Raw genomic sequence first — 19,154 nt, 5'->3', positions numbered from 1 at the left:
TGTGAGGTGGAAGGTGAGTTATTTGCTGAAAATGCAAGATGAGGGTAATAATATTACCCAAATCACAGAGTTATAGTGAGAGCATTTATGTAAAATAAAGTAAATCCCGACTCATAGGAAGTACCTATGAATGTTAGCTATGACCTTTACAGATGAGCACTACATTCTTAACCTTTAATAAGAAAGATAAATTATATGTTGGTCTTACCCAATGAGTTCTTCCCCAGCCATTGTTGATTGACTACCCAATGCTTCACACACAAAAATAATAATAATTCTATAAAAGAGAGAAAGCCCGGGGCCAGTTTCAAAATAAGCCCAATGCAAGGCAGGTTGGAGGTTTGTTTTTGTTAAAATCATAAATGTCAGAAATGAGTGAAAAGCCCAGTAAAGTGGAAATAGAGATCATACCTCAACATAATAAAGGCCATATATTACAAACCTACAGCCAACAAAACACTCAATGGGCAAAAACTAAAAATGTTTGCCTTAAGAACAGGAACAAGACAAAGATGTCCATTTCCACCATTCTTATTTAACATAGTACTGGAAGGCTTAGCCACAGCAATCAGACAAGAAGAAGAAATAAAAGGCATCCAAGTTGGAAAGGAGGAAGTAAAGCTCTCATTATTTGCAGATGACATGATATTGTACATAGAAAACCCCAAAGACTCCACCAGGAAACTACTAGACTTAATAAATGAATTTGGCAAGGTAGCAGGATACAAAATCAACATCCAGAAATCAATGGCATTTTTATACACCAATAATTAACTCTCAGAAAGAGAAACTAAAAAAGCAATCCCATTTACCATTGCAACAACAACAACAAAAAGATACCTAGGAATAAACTTAAGGAAGTAAAAGACCTGTACTTGAAAATTATATGACATTGAAAAAAGAAATAGAGGAACATACAAACAAATGGAAGCATATGCCATGTTCATGGATTGGAAGAAGTAACATAATTAAAATGTCTATACTGCCTAAAGCATTCTATAGATTCATGGCAATCCCTATTAAAATACCAATGGCATACTTCACAGAACTAGAACAAATATTCCAAAAATTTATATAGAACCATAAAAGATCCTGAGTAGCTGCATCAATCTTGAGAAAAAAGAACAAAGTTGGAGGGGTCACAATAACGAATACCAAACTTTTCTACAAAACTATTATAACCAAAACAGCCTGGTACTGACACAAGAACAGGTATATAAACCAATGGATGAGAACAGAGACCCCAGAAATTGACCCACACCATTACAGTCAACTAATATTTGACAGAGAAGATAAGAACATACAATGGAGTAAAGACAGTCTCTTCAATAAATGGTGTTGGGAAAACTGGAAAGACACACGCAAAAAGATGAAACTAGACCACCAATTTACACCATACAAAAGAATAAACTCAAGATATATAAAAGACTTAAATGTAAGGCATGAAACCATAAAAATCTTAGAGGAGAATATAGGCAGTAAAATCTCAGACATCTCACGTAGCAATATGTTTGCCAATACATCTCCTAGGGCAGTGGTCAGCAAACTGCGGCTCGCGAGCCACATGCGGCTCTTTGGCCCCTTGAGTGTGGCTCTTCTACAAAATACCGACTTCTGTGCATGGGCCACGAAGTTTCAATCGCACTGTACATGCGCACTCGCACGTGATATTTTGTGGAAGAGCCACACTCAAGGGGCCAAAGAGCAGCATGTGGCTTGCAAGCCACAGTTTGCCAACCACTGTCTAGGGCAGTGACGGCGAACCTATGACACGCGTGTCATAGGTGACACGCGAACTCATTTTTTTGGTTGATTTTTCTTTGTTAAATGGCATTTAAATATATAAAATAAATGTCAAAAATATAAGTCTTTGTTTTACTATGGTTGCAAATATCAAAACATTTCTATATGTGACACGGCACCAGAGTTAAGTTAGGGTTTTTTCAAAATGCTGACTCGCCGAGCTCAAAAGGTTCACCATCACTGGTCTAGGGCAAAGGAAACTAGGGACAAAATAAATAAATGGAACTACATAAAAATAAAAAAACTTCTGCACAGCAAAAGAACCCACCATCAAAATGAAAAAGGAACCCACTCTATGGGAGGACATATTTGCCAAAGATATATATCATAAGGGGTAAATATCCAAAATATGTAAAGAACTCATACAACTGAACAAAAGGAAGACAAATCCAATTAAAAATGGGCACCAGTCTGCATTCCCATCAACAGTTCACGACGGTTCCTTTTTCTCCACATCCTGGCCAGCACTTGTCATTTGTTGATTTGTTGATGATAGCCATTCTGACAGGTGTGAGATGGTAACTCATTGTCGTTTTGATTTGCATCTCTCGGATTATTTGTGACTTTGAGCATGTTTTCATATGTCTCTTGGCCTTCTTTATGTCTTCTTTCAAAAAGTATCTATTTAGGTCTGTTGCCCATTTTTTTTAATTGGGTTGTTTATCTTCTTTTGTTAAGTTGTATGAGTTCCCTGTAAATGTTGGAGATTAAACCCTTATCAGAGATAACATTGGCAAATATGTTCTCCCATGCAGTGGGCTTTCTTGTTGTTTTGTTGATTGTTGCTTTTGCTGTGCAGAAGCTTTTTATTTTGATGTAGTTCCATTTGTTTATTTGCTCTTTAGTTTCCATTGCCCAGTGATGGCGAACCTTTTGAGCTCGGTGTGTCAGCATTTTTAAAAACTCTAACTTAACTCTAGTGCGATGTCATATATAGAAATTTTTTGATATTTGTAACCATAGTAAAACAAAGACTTATATTGTTGATATTTATTTTATATATTTAAATGTCATTTAACAAAGAAAAATCAACCAAAAAAAATGTTCGCGTGTCATAGGTGACACGCCATCACTGTCCTAGGAGCTGTATTGGTGAAGATATTGCTTCAGCATATGTCTGAGATTTTGCTGCCTGTGGATTCCTCTAATATTTTTATGGTTTCCCGTCTTACGTTTAAGTCCTTTATCCATTTTGAGTTTATTTTTGTTTATGGTGTCAGTTGATGGTCTAGTTTCATTTTTTTTGCATGTGTATGTCTAATTTTCCCAACACCATTTATTGAAGAGACTGTCTTGATTCCATTGTAATACTCTTGCCTCCTTTGTCAAATATTAATTGAGCATATTGGTTTGGGTCAATTTATGGGTTATCTATTCTCTTCCATTGGTCTATAAGCCTGTTCTTGTGACAGTACCAGGCAGTTTTGAAAACAATGGCTTTGTAATACAGCTTGATATCTGCTATTGATATCCCTCCTACTTAGTTCTTTCTCAGGATTGCTGCAGCTATTTGGGGTCTTTTTTTTTTAATTATTCCAGATGAATTTTCAAAGAGTTCATTCTAGGTCTGTGAAATATGCCATTGGTATTTTAATGGGGAGTGCATTGAATCTATAGATTGCTTTGGGTAGTATGGACACTTTAATGATGTTGATTCTACCAATCCATGAACATGGTATGTTCTTCCATCTGTTTATGTCTTCCTCTATTTTTTTTTTCAGTGTCCTGTAGTTTTCTGAGTACAGGTCTTTTGCCTCCTTAGTTAAGTTTATTCTTATGTATCTTAATTTTTTTGGTGCAATGGTAAATGGGATTATTTTTTTAATCTCTCTTTCTGTAAATTCACTATTGGTGTATAAAAATGCCATAGATTTCTGGGCATTAATTCTGTATCCTGCTACGTTGCCAAATTAATTTATTAAATCTAATAATTTTGATGGAATCTTTAGGGTTCTCTATGTACAATATCATGTCATCTGTGAATAATGACACGTTTACTTCTTCTTTTCCAATTTGGATACCTTTTATTTCTTCTTCTTGTCTAATTGCTATGGCTAGCACTTCCAGTACTATGTTGAACAGCCACTGTGGAGAACAGTATGGAGTTTCCTCAAAAAACTGAAAATGGAACTTTCATTTGACCCAGTGATCCCACTTCTAGGAATGTATCCCAATAAACTAGAAACATGAATCAGAAAGGATATTTGCACCCCTATGTTCATAGCACAATTTACAATAGCTAAGATTTGGAAACAGCCTAAGTGCCCATCAGCAGATGAGTGAATTAAAAATATGTGGTACATCTACACAATGGAATGCTACACTGCTGTAAAAAGGAAGGAACTCCTACCATTTGCAACAGCATGGATTGACCTGGAGAGCATTATGCTAAGTGAAATAAGTCAGTTGGAGAAAGATAAATATCACATGATTTCACTCATTTGTGGAATATAATGAGCAACATAAACTGATAAACAAAAACAGGTCAAGAGACAGAGAATCATTGATCAGACCATCAAACCTCAGAGGGAAGGCAGGGGAGGGTGGGGGAAAGGGAGAGAGATCAACCAAAGGACTTGTATGCATGCATATAAGCATAACCAGTGGACACAGACACTAGGGGGAAGAGGGCATGAGCGGGGGGGGGGGGAATGGGAAGATAAGGATATATATGTAATACCTTAATCAATAAATAAAAAAAGAAAAAAATGGGCAGAAAACCTGAATAGACATTTCTCCAAAGAGGACATACAAATGGCCAAGAGACATATGAAAAAATGCTCAAACTCACTAATCATCAGAGAAATGCAAATTAAAGCCACACAGAGATATCAACTCACACCTGTCAGAATGGCTAGCATCAAAAGAATCAACAAATAATAAGTGCTGGCGAGGATGCAGAGAAGAGAGAACACTCGTTCACTGCTGGTAGGAATGTAGATTGGTTGTAGCCACTATGGAAAACAGTATGGAGATTCTTCAAAAAATTAAAAATGGAACTTCTGTTTGACCCAGAGATCCCACTTCTGGGACTATATCCTAAAAAATCCAAAACACCAATCAGAAAGAATATATGCACCCCTATGTTCATAGCAGCGTTATTTACAATAGCTAAGATTTGGAAACAGTCCAAGTGCCCATCAGTAGATAAATAGATAAAAACTCTGTGGGACATTTACACTATGGAATACTATGCAACCGTACGAATAAGGGATCTCTTACACTTTGGGACAGCATGATGGATTTGGAGACTATTATGCTAAGTGAAATAAGCCAATCCAAGGAAGATAAATATCACATGATCTCACTTATTTGTGGAATATAATGAACAAAATGAATTGACTAATAAAATAAGACCTGAAGCATGGAGGCATGGAACAGATTGACATACCTTGATGTGGGGTTGGGGGAAAGAGAAGAGATAAACCAAAGAACTTATATACTTATATGAATAGCCCATGGACAGGAGCAATAGGGTAGTGAAGACCTGGGGGAGTAGGTAGGGACTTCAAGGAGGGGGGGAAAGTGGGGAATGGGAGATATCTGTAATAGTATCAACATTAAAAATATATTTTAGCCCGGCCAGCATGGCTAGGTGGTTGAGCGTCGACCTATGAACCAGGAGGTCACAGTTCAGTTCCCGGTCAGGGCACATGCCTGGATTGCACGCTTAGTCCCCAGTGGGGGGGGGGGGGGGTGGCGGGAGGGGTGGCGTGCAGGTAGTAGTGGACCAATTATTCTCTCTCCTCGTTGATGTTTTTATCTCTCTCTGCCTATCCCTTCCTCTCTAGAATCAGTAAAATGTATTTAAAAACTATATATTGATATAGATATTGAGATGATAGATGATAGATAGATAGATAGATAGATAGATAGATAGATAGATAGATTTAAAAATATTTTTTAAATGAGTGAAAAGAACTCTTTGAGCCCTAGCCGGTTTTGCTCAGTGGATAGAGTATCAGTCTGCGGACTGAAGGGTCCCAGGTTTGATTCTGGTCAAGGGCACATGCCCTGGTTGTGGGCTCGATCCCCAGTAGGGGGAGTGCAGGAGGCAGCCGATCAATGATTCTCTCTCATCATTGATGTTTCTATCTCTTTCTCCCTCTCCCTTCCTCTCTGAAATCAATAAAAATATATATTTATAAAAGAACTCTTTGAAGAAACCAAATGCTTTCTATTCAAAAATTTAAATGCACACACATACACAATGCCATAATGCTTCAATATTCCAAACTTTATGTCTAAATAGTTTTGAGCATCTACACATTACTAAGAGATCATGCACCAAGTGGGAGGGAAAAAAAGAGTCCATCCTCCAAAGGATAAGAGTGCTAAGATATGTGGCTACAGGATGTGAGGGCCATCTGGCTGCGACATCTGTCAACCCATTGATTGCTAGGGTTGATTTGGCTGATCTGGCTGGCTAGGCGGGTGTCTCCCTCCTCCTTCACGGATTCATGTGCTCCCTCCCGAAGCTGCACTCAGTGGAAGAGGATGACCTTCCCCCCAGAAGAGAGGACCAGTCTTTGGTCAAGGGTATAGGAGTAGCTGTTCTCCCCTGCTAGAACCTCCACATAAGCTCTCAAGACACCTGAAAAACACAGCAAACACCATGGGATTTCTTCTCAGACTCAAAGCCAGATCTGATAACTGATTAATACACATCTGTAAAGGTGCAACACTTTGTATTTCTGATGTCTTCTAGTCCTTAGCTCTAGAGGATGAGTTAGATTCACAGGTGTCTTATTGCCTTGAAACATGTTCTTTGGGCTTCATAAATATATGCATCACTACTTGACTCTCTAGATTGAAATCATGTTGTTATTAAGCAGCCTTGATATTTCAGATTATCACATGTTGATGAATTATCAAAATATAAAGGGGATATGGGCAAGAAAGCATATGTTATTCTACATGTTAAGGAGTTAATCATATATCCTTTTGTTCTTCCCATAGCTCTTAGCACAGTGCTTTCCATAAAGTAGGTGGTCAGTCAAGATTTGTGGCTGTTGAAAATATAAAGTGCTCTGTACCTCCATGAGGGTCCATACATATTTAAGATTGATATGTAGTACTATTACCAGTGCGTTTGTTTTAATTCTTATTGTTTAAAAATAACAGAGTTAAAAGTCTCTTCCTTCTATAAACACAAAGGGAGAGTGATGAGAAGTCTTTTACTTACAGTAATTTTTGGATCTCTTCTAGTTATTGCTTATTTTTTCACTACTAATATTCATCTTTTTTATTGATGTTCAACTACAAATCATAACATTGTGTTTATTATGGATTATTCATAACTCTGAATAAAACATAATTTGATAAGCAAGCATGAATCACTAGCCTCTCTTATCTAAATCTATCCCTCTACATATTTCTAGTGTCCGTTAGCCCATCATTAGCCATAGGTACTAAGCCAAATATATAAATATATAAATATATCTTTCTCTTCTGTTAGAGATAGGAATGATACTTTGGCACAAAGTCCAAGAGTCCCCAAATCACATTTTGACTGTCATTTTAAAAATATGAATATATTGTGTTAAATTTAACCCTCAGACTACAACTACCTATCTTTAAGTTTGGCTGATAAAGAAACGAGTTGTATTATTAAAGGGCTCTGCTTTTTTCCACTTCTGGGCACAATAGAAAGTTAATATAATGGAAAGCTACTAACACACACAATATTCTTTTAGCACCGCCCTGTCATATTACAATAAAGTTTTACTTTTAGATCTTTGAGCAATTTAATACAGAATGAGTTTCATTATTTTAAGAGAACTGTTGACCCCAAAAAAGGTGGGGACAGGGAAGAAAGAAAGCATTTTAAAATGAGGAGGCTGATAGCCTTATGTGAAAGGGAATTTTGTAAATGCTTTTCTTTTAAAGTGAAATTGGACAAAGGTCAGACTAATTGTTGAGGGAGCAATGCTGCCATGGTTAGGGGGAAGTGAGTTAATTGACCTGATAGGCTCTTTCCATATGGGATAACTATGCCTTTATCATTCAATTCTTACAAATGCATCTACAGACAGATGGATTGTGATCTCTCCATATATACAGTGCATTGAAACATGTAACTATCTGAGCCATGTATATCCCAACAAGAATAATGTTGAAATCAACACATTGGAACTTCTTTTTACTCAGAAGACAACGTGTGCTCATATGACATTTGCAGGTTCAAAGCCGCTAGACAATGAACTATCCAGGAAACAATCTGGTGAGGTGACAAACTTCAGCCTCCAATGCTCTGTGAATTTCTAGTCCACATCAATTCCATCTGCTAAAAGTATAACAGCCTCAGCTATGACCCCACATTCCGCATTAGAAGCAGATGTTCCCTCTGGAAATAGGTTTCCCTTTAAAAGATGAACCTTCAGACTCCATTATAATCTATTCTCCTGTCATTTGCTTTGTTACATTTTTTGTGCCAACAGATTCTGAGGCACCAAATATTTTAAGCAAAGCTCTATAAAATTGCTAACATCTAGCAATAAATATTAATGTTCAACTGTTACATGATAACTAAGTGGCAAATCATTATTTGATATTCTTTTTCACAAATGTGGTCAATAGTGAACTCTTATTATTAGAACACATACTAAATACAGTTTTATGTGATTCATTATAAAGCATTTTCTGAAGGGAATATCGTAAAGGATGGCTGAATGAATGGCAAGATACCTTTTTATATTGTAGTCAGTTGGGCTAGGGAGATTGGGAACAGTGAGATTGAGTCTATATTTTTATATTCACAGACACATACAAGACATGGAAAATATGTAGTTCTCCTAATCCTTATTCAGCATACACTTTTCTCTCCTCTTAAAGCAGTGGTTCTCAACCTGTGGGTCGCCAACCTGTGGGTCGCGATCCCTTTGGGGGTTGAACAACCCTTTCACAGGGGTCGCCTAAGACCATCAGAAAACACATATGTCAGCGGTTCTCAACCTGTGGGTCGCGACCCCTTTGGGGGTCAAAAGACCCTTTCACAGGGGTCGCCTAAGACCATCGGAAAACACATATATAATTACATATTGTTTTTGTGATTAATCACTATGCTTTAATTATGTTCAATTTGTAACAATGAAAATACATCCTGCATATCAGATATTTACATTACGATTCATAACAGCAGCAAAATTACGTTTATGAAGTAGCAATGAAAATAATTTTATGGTTGGGGGTCACCACAACATGAGGAACTGTATTAAAGGGTCGCTGCATTAGGAAGGTTGAGAACCACTGTCTTAAAGCCTCTAAAAGTTGTTTTAGTGCTATGAAACTAAGGTACAGAAAGGTTAAGTAACTTGCCATGCTGAAAAAAGTAAGACTGTATTTGAACTCTAGGCTGTATTAGTTTGAAGATGACAAGTTTAGGCACTATGCCATGATGCTTCTTCACCCAGGGGCACTATCTTTTTTTGAAACGTCATACGAAATGCTGTAGTAAAATCATCCTGCAGCACCAAACCAAACTTAGTAGACTTAAGACATCAAGCTGTAAATATCTCAAAAATCAAGCAGCTAATGTGGGTGGTCTTTCAGAGACCCTCAGAGCAACACATAGCTCCTATGGTATTGGACAAGCTACCAAAGATTACATACATTTATACATTAGTGGTTTAAAAGTAAGTAATAATAAGGACTGAGGATGGGGAGGTGTCAACTTTGATATTCTACAAGCTGGACTATGTATTTGGGTAACATATTTACAATATCTATTTGGAGACCACTACAATACAGTAGTTAGGGACATGGGATGTGAAGTGCAACAGTTGTTATATGTGTAAAATGGGATTCATAATGTTATCTATCCTTTGGTGTTTGGGGGAAGATGGAATAAACAAAAGTATGTCAAACACTTAACACAAAGACTGGAACAGAGTAAGCACTCAATCCATGTCAGTTACTGCTATTTTGGTCATTTTACAGTTGTTAATTTTCTTGTCACTCTCCCCAAATAGCCCCTTGAGTGCAAAGACTTGTTCTACTTTTAAAGGTGGTAGAAGGCAATAGTTAAAAACAGTCTGGGGAACGGTACTACCTGCTTGTAAGCCTGGCTGTGCCATTTCCTGCCAGTGAGATATTGAATAGGTTATTTATCAGTCTGTCTTGCTTCCTCATCTATAAAATGGGCCTAAAGATAGAATCAACCTCATAAATGTGTCATGAGGTTTAGAGTATAGATTCCATTAGGACATGATTTTTTGTCTGTTTTGTTCAACCATGTAACCCTAGTGCCCAGAATGTACCTGGCACACAATAAGTGTTCAATACAAATATGCTGAATGGTTATACATAAAGCACTTAGAACAGATCCTGTACAGATATATGAAAGTCAGCTATTATTCACATCTGTACCATTGAAGCATAGTATACTGCTTAACACAGGTTAGGCCCTAAAGAAATATTTGTAAAGTAAATGAATGAATGTTCTCCATCTAGGGTTGGCCAGGTTTCCACATGGGAAACTGATGTTATTGAAGTTTGACCATTCATGCCCATTGCCTCCCATACCTGTATCACATATGCACTGTGCAAATATGTTTAATAATTAAGAAAAAATTCTGAAGTTTAAATAAAATAGAATGTCAGACATGTAAGGATATCGTACATCCATAATACAAGCCTTCTATTTTTAATTTATTCTATATTCATTCAATATTATTTATTGAGCACCTACTATAGTCATGATCTTGTCATTGGTAGTGTGGCCTACAATGTAAGCAAAATAGTTATGATCCCTGCCTTCATGGAACTATGGATCTTACAGGCTAGTCATTTCCCTTCTCTGTGGTTTAGTTCCATCATCTATAAAATTATAGAATTGAATGATATGATCACTAAGGTCCATCCCTTTTAGCACAGAAACAAAATATAACATACTGATTAAAATCATGGGTTTTCAGATAAGGTGACTCATTTATGATACTTGCTAGTTGTTTGAATGTGAATCAAATAAAGGTTCTTCAAGTTTCAGTTTTCTCATTTGCAAAATGGGAATAATGATAATACAGAGTGGGACAAAATTAGATTTATACTTGTTCATATGGAAAATAATACAATAATCCTATCTAATAAAAGAGAAACATGGTAATTGGCGTACAACCGATACCCTTTTCATTTGTTAATCAGCGAGATATGCAAATTAACTGTCAGCCAAGATGGCGGCCGGCAGCCAGGCAGCTTGAAACTAACATGAGGCTTGCTTGCCTCAGTGACGGAGGAAACCAACGTTCCCCGCCTGCCGCTGCCTCTGAGCAGGCAGTTTAAGAAACATTGTAACAAATACGCCCAACTTCAGCCAGCAGATTAGCAACATTGTAAGCAAAGGCCAGAAACCTACTTTCAGCCAGAGGCCTAAGAGCTGGAGCCAAGCCTCAAGCTAAAGCTGGCCCAGAATAAAAAAAAAGAAAAAGAAAAAAAGGAAAAAAGGAGCGTTTGGGAGTTCAGTCACCCCCAGCCTGAAAACAGCCCTCAGCCCCTCACCCAGACTGGCCAGGCACCCCAGTGGGGACCCCCACCCTGATCCAGGACACCCTTCAGGACAAACCAGCCGGCACCACCCGTGCACCAGGCCTCTACCCTATATAGTAAAAGGGTAATATGCCTCCCGGCACTGGGATCAGCGTGACAGGGGGCAGCGCCCAAACCCCCTGATCGCCCTGCGGCTCTGTGTGTGACAGGGGGCGGGGCCACAACCTCCCTATCCACCCTGCTCTGTGCCTGATAGGGGGGAGCTCCCCCCCCCCCATGGGCCCTGCTCTGTGTGTGACGGGGTAGAGCCATAACCTCCCGATCGGCCCTGCCCTGAGTGTGAGAGTGGCGGCGCCCCAACCCCCTGATCCGCCCTGCTCTGTGGGTGATAGAGGGCAGCACCCCAACCCCCTGATGGGCCCTGCTCTGTGCATGACAGGGGACGGCGCCCCAACTCCCCAATCGGCCCTGCTCTGAGCCCGACCAGGGGCTGCACCTAGGGATTAGTCCTGCCTTCTGCCACCCGGGAGCAGGCCTAAGCCAGCAGGTCATTATCTCCAGAGGGGTCCCAGACTGCTAGAGGGCACAGGCCAGGCTGAGACCCCCCCTCCCCCCCCCCCAAGTGCACAAATTTTTGTGCACCGGGCCTCTAGTTAATAAATAATAACACAAGAATAAACTCTTTTGCATACTCATAACTGTAAAGCTACTTTTGCCACACCTGTAGTAACTATCTTGCTATCATGTTAGGTGGACTAAGTGAGAAAAAAAAAAATATATATATATATATATCAGTTTGATATATATATATCAGTTGAGCACATACTAAATGCTCAACAAATGGTGGCTAACATTATTCAAGCTGTTATTCTATGGTATGCAATATGTAAGGACCTATGTGGGAAATTGCTACCCATAAAGCCTACTGTGTTACTGGAGGTCATATAGGGTCAATCTGCATATCAGATCTATTTTTCAGAAATGTCCTTGGGTTTCACCTCCTTTTGACTGGGCCTGAGTTGTCAGATGAAAAAAGAAAAAATGAAAGACCTCGCTCCCTGCAAAGCTTTCTTACCTGTATCTTATTGCTAGGCAGCATCTATATATTATGTCAGATTGATAAAGTCTAAGGAGTAGAGAATGATCAGGCAGGGCAAGGTGATAGTAAAGGGGTTATTGAAACTTTAATTAGGATAGCGGGAGAAGTCTCAATGAGAAGCGTCACTATCACTGAGTGGCAATCCAGGATAGCGCGTTAATTTCCTTGAGGTTTCCCAATGTGCAATTCTCTTTCTTATGCTGTCCTGGGAGGAAGGCTTTTTTGTGCTCATTATCTTCTGACTAAGGCTGGGGGTTTTTGTTTGTTTGTTTGTTTGTTTTATCACATTACTTCTTAGTTTATCAAAGCCAAGCGCAGCTTCCTGACAGTGTCAGGAAGGATTTAAAACATCTTCAGCTGTCTTTAGAGACCTCAGGAAGTATAAGTCCAGGATAACTATTTGACCTTTAAATGAAAAATTACTATATACTCAACTCAAGCTCCACCCAGGTGCAGTTTCTGGAGCTCTGCCCAGGCCTCCACATCACTAACCCCAAGGCCAGCCTGTGGCAAATGAGCATGAGCTTTGCAGATATAACCACACTGCAGAGTTCTTTGTGTCAAACTAAATTTTGAAACAAAATTATGCCAGTATTTATCAGTTTGATCCCTTATTGGCAACAATTACTGACCAAAAGTGTGGAAATATTTGTTAAGTACTCCCCCTTCTCACTGAACCTATCCCAGAATCTCCCAATCACCCTTACACGTGAGCACACACGAACACACACACATACACACACACACACACACACACTTTTTTTTTGTCTCCAATGCAATTGAGGCACAGAGGTAAGAGCAGTGAAGATGGTACAAAACTAAACTTGACATTTATTCTATGAGGAAACACTACAGTAAACTGTAAAGACTTTTCATGTTTCAAGAAACATATAGCTTGAACTTTAAAAAGTCAATGCGTTGCAAAAGAAGGCAAGTGAAAAACAACTTGTTGGCAAAGTAGATTATTTTTCCCATGGATTTCAATGATGAAATATAACAGTGAATTAGTGTTTCATCAAAAAGAAAAAAAAAGCCACAAGTAGAACAAATAAAATGAACTGAAAACTTCAGAGAGAGAGAAGTTAACCATAGTATGCCAACCTCATAACCTCTGGAGCATTGTGCTCCACCAGCAGCTCAGGATTTTCCAATTTTCCTTTGTAAAAAAAATTAAATATATTTTATTGATTTCAGAGAGGAAGGAAGAGGGGGAGATAGACAAAAACACCAATGATGAGAGAATCATTGATTGCATTGATTGTCTGCTTCCTGCATGCTCCCCACTGGGGATTGAGCTCGCAAGCCTGGCATGTGCCATGACGAGGAATGGAACTGTGAACTCCTGGTTCATAGGTCAACTCTCAACCACTGAGCCACACCAGCCCGGCGGTAAATTTTTTTACAATTTTAAAAGTTATCATTCTCCCTCTCTCTCACACCTATGTTCTTCAGTCTGTAAAACCAAGAGATGCTTCCTATTTCTGGACCAGACTACAATCAGTTTTCTGATTGCAGGGATATCAAAATGTCAGAACTCCTAAAGACAGTCTAACTTAGGGTTCACATTCCCCTTTATTCTCTGTGAAATACAAAGCCCAAGTGTATTGACAATTATTAAAGATATAGGATGGTGATATCATTCATTACAGTATTCTCAACTATTATGTATCTTTGATATTGTTCATAATAAATTTCAAAATTCTAAGGTCCAAACAATTTCCAGATATGACACTCTTCCACCAACAAAAAGGAATCTAAATTGTCCATATGGTCCTGAACCCCAGAAGTGGCATCACACACTTGATTATTCGGAAGCACATGAGAAGGAACTTTGCCTATAGTCCACCCATACAGGGAGTACTGCTAAAAAAAATGGATGGGGCTGTTCTGACTCATTAATTACTTTTCCCAGGGTCAATTAAAATGTCCTTTTATCTCATTTAGCTTGGAGAAAAACAAGTATCTCCCTAATCTATACATATAAAATGAACACGTTCATTATTCCACAATGCTGCAAATCATTTTACTTTACAAGGAAATAGACACTGTGAAAGGCATGATAATCATCCAGTCTACACAATCAGAAACATCTGATACTGAAAACTGATTTCAAACATGTTCTAATTACCTGTATTTTCTCTCCCACATGGCCCAATTTTTATTTCTCATAATTATCTTTCCTCCCTATTCTGTCTTACCCATCAAGGCCTCACACCTCCTCAGCATTTTACAATTGTCCTTGCCACTCTCCAGGCTTTCTTTTCTATTGATATTGTTATGCCCATTTTTTTTACTGCAAAAGAAGCAGTGAACAATATATCCAGACTGGATCACTTCTAACGTCCATGGCCATCACCCTGGTTCAAGCTACCATCTTGTCTCTTTGCTCTGCCTTTGATCTCTACAGTCCATCAGTCAGAGTAATACTGTTAAATTCTGAATCAGATTATTGCTCTGCTCAAAACCTGGAGATGCCTCCTAACTCTGGACCAGATACCCATGTGGCCTTCCCTGTCTGCCTTAACTAAAGTTCCAGTAACCCTCTAGACCAGTGGTTCTCAACTTTCTGGCCCTTTAAATACAGTTCCTCATGTTGTGAACCAACCATAAAATTATTTTCGTTGCTACTTCATAACTGTAATGTTGCTACTGTTATGAATCATAATGTAAATATCTGATATGCAGGATAGTCTTAGGCGACCCCTGTGAAAGGGTCATTCAACCGCCAAAGGGGTCTCGACCCACAGGTTGAGAACCACTGCTCTAGACATTTACTATTCTCTTTCCCTTCCTGATTATTTTCCTCTCCTTACCATTTATCACAATCTGACATAATGTATATTGTATTCATTTATTTATTGTCTATTTTCCACACAGAATATAAACTTCGTGAGGGTAAAGATTTTTTTCACTATATCCCCAGTACCTAGCAGATTGTCTATGGTATAGTAAGTGCTCAATTAATATATTTTTTATTGTCTAAAGTTTTACATATGTCTCCTTTTCCCCAATTGTCCCCCCAGCCATTCCCACCCTGGGCAAGCCCTCAAGAGCCCAGTGTCTGTGTCTATTGGTTATGCTAATATGCATCCATACAAGTCCTTTGGTTGCTCTCTAACCCCTCTCCCTTACCATATGTCTCTGGATCTATTCTTGTTCATCAATTTATGTTGATCATTATATCCCACTTATGAGTGAGATCATGTATATTTATCTTTCTCTGACTGGCTTATTTCACTTAGCATAATGCTCTCCAGCTCCATCCATGCTGTTGCAAATGGTAGGAGTTCCTTCTTTTTTATAGCAGCATAGTATTCCATTGTGTAGATGTACCACAGTTTTCTAATCCACTCATCTGCTGATGGGCACTTACGCTGTTTCCAAATCTTAGCTATGGTGAATTGTGCTGCTATGAACATAGGGGTGCATATATCCTTCCTAATTGGTGTTTCTGGTTTCTTGGGATATAGTCCTAGAAGTGGGATTACTGGATCAAATGGGAGTTCCATATTGAATGAACTAATCAGGAGCTATAATAGGGGTGTGTGTGTGTGTGTGTGTGTGAGAGAGAGAGAGAGAGAGAGAGAGAGAGAGAGAGAGAGAGAGAGAGATTGTGTGTATGTTATTGGGACTGTAGCTAAGGGATAAGGTAGGAAATAGTATTATATGATCATTTTCCTCTGATCAGACCATTATAAGTTCTCCCACATATCAGCTCTTTTCTCTCATTCTTGCCCTTTTACTTCTAATCATATAATAAAATCTAAGTTTTCTTTCCAGGACCATTGCCACTGTTCTCATTTAGTTCTCACACCTCATGCCTAGATTATAGCAAGAATTTCCCACTTATTTTCCCCAATGTCTAACCCACTGTCAATCCACTCTTCAAAAAGCATGGTACTTAGAAAGCACTCGGAAGTGTTGCTTCTCCAAGCCCCTCAAAGCTTGTGCCATGTGCAATGAGTGAGGGAGTTTGAAGGATAAAGGGGTGGTAGTAGTTATGAGGAGGGGAGGCATACTTGAAAAAGGAATTGAAACTCCAGGCTATTGTAAGGAGGAGTCTCAAGGAATAAAATATTAGCTGGGAAAATGGCTGAATCAGTTGTGAGCATTTTACCACCAGAGGCCTAGGAGTAGTTATGGTATCTGAGGTTCTGAATGGAAGGGAGCACAGATTTCTTGTAAAGTTCAGAAATAGATTAATGCTTAAAGATAGAAGAAAGCCAGAGTCAGGGAAATAGTTGTCCCGATTTCACATACCTAATGGTAACACTAGAATGAGAAGAGTCAGAAAAGAAAACTATAAGATTCCATCTTCAGCATTCTCCCTTAAAATTTGTAAGGTGTGTAGGTGACATAATCTGAAAATTGAAGTTAATGTGCAAGAAACAAGGGTATCTGTTTCTTCCTCAGAGTTGCAGTCTTTGAAAATATTTGTGAAGTTGGTATGAAGACTGAATTTGTTAAATTGTGATTTGCTTATCATATATATTTATGTAATTATTTACATTCATACATGTGAGCATTATATCTATTGAGAAAGTAAAAAGAACTTGTATTGTGACTCATTGCATTTTTTTTATTCTCTGTTGATTGTGAAAATTATTTTCTAGCTCATTGCCTGCTAATCAAGGTTAGATAAATACTTCATTTATACTTCCAGGGGAAGAAATGTAAAAAATAAGAAGTATGACATATGAAGGGGAAGTTCATGTGGATCCACTCAAGATCTGGGCCTGTGAGTAATGCATTGTGTGATACTGAAATGTCTATAGTGAGAGTGCTTACTATTTTGGGGTTGGAGAGTGGGCGCTCTGCATCTGAAAACTGGGGGATCTTTGTCTGGGGGGTGCACAAAGTCCTGGGAATTGTAAACAAAAATATTTGTGTACACTGCTATAATTATAAAGTTTAGTAGTAGCAACAGAGACCATATGGTCCTCAAAGCCTAAAATATTTGCCATCTGAACCTTTACAGAAAAGTTTCCTGACCATTGGCATACAGAGTTGAATAGAAAATCTACAAGTGCATTGAAGGTAACAAGGATAAGTACTGTCTGTGAAATATTTGTTTCAGTTATGTGTATGGGATACTGATTAGTGATGCAAAATGCATTTCTTATCATGGGGAGCAATCGAAAAAAATGAAAAGCACTCTTGTAGTCCATGTTAAGGAATTTGAACTACACTTTAGGAGAAACAATTGACAGGTTTTAAGCAGAGTTGTGATTTAGCCAGCATTGTATTTTAGCAAGATCCTCTGGCTGGTGGTGTGAAAAATGTGATGAAGAGAGGCAGGGTGAATGAGAGGAGGCAAATTAGGAGACTAGTTCAGTTACCCAGATAAGGGATGCTATGGCCTGGCTCACAGTGGTGGCAGTGGGAATGAGGAAAGTATATCATACATTTTGGGGAAAGCTCCTGTGTGTTAATTTGGACTCTGACACTCCATATTTTTTTCTGCTAGAAGGGAAAAAATGAATGCTAGAATGGTGTTTTCAAAGCATCTCAGTGCTTAGCATTGCATGTAACTCAATTCTGACATCCAAAACCCTGTGAACCACATCCCAGACTAAGAAAGTGCTGGGCAACCAAGGCAAACTGAGCAAGAACACTTTAACAACAGGAATTTTAAAATGGGCTGGTCTTTAAATTCTTTATATAAATTCCTCCTTTGGAAAAGCTGGTATATTCATCACCAAAGACTTTATGCATGCAATTGAGATCATTTTTCTCCTCCCTTCCCATTTTTCTTTATCTGACTTCAGTTCCTAATTTAGCTCCATGGCAGGGTGCTTGCCCACCGAATAGGACCAGATGAAGGGCCTTTGGAGTATTATCCATACCTCTTCAATTCCATCTGAACTATGAAACAGGCATGAAAAGCAATTCCTAGGCCTCTGGTGGTAAAGTGCTCACAACTGATTCAGCCATTTTTCTAGCTAATTTTTTATTCCTTGAGATTCTTCCTTGTAATAGCCTGGAGTTTCAATTTCTTTTTCAAGTATGCCTCCCCTCCCCACAACCACTACTACCCCTTTATCCCTCGACCTCCCTCACCCTCAACCAACTTTCTGAATCTGAACAAGTCACCAAGGCCTGTTATGAATATATACTGGGATTGACTCCAGCTGTGCTGACCTGTAACACACATGAATACATCCTTGACAGATTGCTTGAAACCCAGAGGGACAGATGAATATAGGGTTACCAGACCTTCATTTCAAGGGCTGTTGACTAGCTAGAGTGCATAGACTCTAAAAAGAGCCATAGACCTGTCATGCATGACTAAGGCAACTTAAAAGGCAGGCATTGGGTATAGAAAAAGTAGGGAGATTCCTATGAGGCTGATCAAAAGCCCCCTGGCCTGAAAATCCCACGGCTATAATTACTTCTTTGGACCATCACAAACATTGGGTTCTCAAAGATCTCAGTTAAAATGTTTGGATAAATACCTTAAGACATTAGCATTCCTTTTTAACACTCTAGTCAGGAAGAACTTACCAGGTTGATTACCTGCCCCTTAAGAGTAGCAGAAAAGAGTAATAATTTCTAACAGACATAGTTGAATAGGCATAGTTTTAAATCTTAGCTCTGCTACTTAGTAACTGTGCGACTGTGGGCAAGTCCCCTAAGTTCTCTATGCCTCTGAAATGGAAATATCATCATCTACCACACAAGGTTACTGTGAGAATGAAGTAGGATGATGTTTGTTAAGTGTCTGACACATAGTTGGTGCTAAATAAAAGTTTGCCTCCTTTAAACCATA

The sequence above is a fragment of the Myotis daubentonii genome, chromosome X (assembly GCF_963259705.1).
Source record: "Myotis daubentonii chromosome X, mMyoDau2.1, whole genome shotgun sequence".
NCBI classification, from domain to species: domain Eukaryota; kingdom Metazoa; phylum Chordata; class Mammalia; order Chiroptera; family Vespertilionidae; genus Myotis; species Myotis daubentonii.
This window is presented reverse-complemented; position numbering follows the sequence as displayed.